This window comes from Odontomachus brunneus, unplaced genomic scaffold (genome assembly GCF_010583005.1).
Source record: "Odontomachus brunneus isolate Ranch 3 - 2012 unplaced genomic scaffold, Obru_v1 Obru_scaffold_202, whole genome shotgun sequence".
Lineage (NCBI taxonomy): Eukaryota > Metazoa > Arthropoda > Insecta > Hymenoptera > Formicidae > Odontomachus > Odontomachus brunneus.
This window is the reverse complement of record NW_022639652.1, coordinates 428,614-430,278: the sequence shown is the minus strand read 5'-3', so window position 1 is coordinate 430,278 and position 1,665 is coordinate 428,614.

Below are 1,665 nucleotides of genomic sequence, written 5' to 3'. Positions count from 1 at the left end.
CTCTTACGGCCACGTTTAAATTCAGCGGCCCAAAATTTCACTGTCGTAAATGATGGTGCAGAGTCCCCATACACAGAATCCAACTCATCTTTGATTTGCGTAGGCGTATTGCCTTTCAAAAACAAATATTTAATGACAGCTCGATACTCGATTTTGTCCATTTTCACAAAAACACTCACATCAACTTACTCAAACGACTGTTACATAACAACTGCGAGTCCAAAATGGCTGAAACTTCGGTGAGTAACTGTCAACAGATGAACAACGAAATTCACTAGCTTTTATTTACAAGTGCTGCTATCTTCACGTTGAGGTCGGAAACTTTTCAGACCACCCTCGTACATATATATACATACATACATATATATGCATATATACACTTTGTGTGTGTGTTGGTGTGTATATATATAATTTCTTTACAATACCCTTCTTTACAATAAGCAAATTGAATGCAGACTGCTCGCAGATTGGCAGCAAATTTGATAAAAAACCCACAGCAAAACCATAGCCATCTGTGTCTACATTAGGCTACGGTTTTGGCGACAGATCTTGCTGTCGGGCAATTGGTGCCAAATTTGCAACAAAAACCGCGCAAAGCTTGCAGCGCAGCAAGATTTTTGCCGTCAATCTGCCGTTAAATCGCTACAAGCTCCTGCAAATCTGCAGCAATTATCCGACAACAAGCTCTGCCGCATATTTGGTGGCAATTTTGCAGCAAGATTTGATATAACAGATCCTGTATCAAATTTGTTATCTATTTGCCATCAAAAGTTGATAGCAAGCTCTGCTCGAAATCTGTTTGCGCAGGTTTGGCTATCTGGGTATATTCATATTAAAATATATAATACATTCATATTTATTTTTATTTTTATTATATTTTTATATGGGCAATTTCACTTTATAACCTAATTATTACAATGATAAATAAAAATAATTCTTTTAATAAAATTTAAAAACAAAAACAGAAATAAGTTGGTATCTGGTAATACCAGATTTGTCTAAATATAAATTATCTAAATATAAATTGTATATACAGGATGACCCATTTTAATCTATAATTCTGAATATCTCCTAAACTACCCGTTCTACGGGAAAATAGTTGCGATAAAAAATATTCAGGACAGAAGGGTTCACAAACCTGTGCTAATGACCTTGACCTTGAGATGACCTTTCAAGGTCATTTGAAGGTCAAGGTCTTTTTTTCAATGGGAACCCCTATTTTTGACCCCGGATTTGGAAAGAACAGGAAATTTTACGTTCAAAATGATATTTTGAAAATTTTTTATATGACCTTCAAAGGTCCAATAAAGTTCAAATGTCTAAAAATGGCTGTAGAGCTGTTTTTCTGAGTGATTATGGTTTTTTAGGATTGACAAGCGTTGGAGGAACTTTAAAAAGTAAGTGTGATACGCTATGACCTTCTTGACCTTTAAGTTAACTATGAAGATCATTTGAAGGTCGAGGTGATTATTTGAAATAGGAATCCCTATTTTTGACGTGGGATCTGAAAAAGCAGAAAATTAACGTGAGTAAAGACACGTCTTTGCGATTTTCATCGCTTGTGTGAAATCCACCACACAAGGTGAAAATCGCTTTCTTGCACGCTCATTGGAGTGAGATATTCTTCTTACTTTTGGCGTTACCCAGAAACAACGACGTGGACGT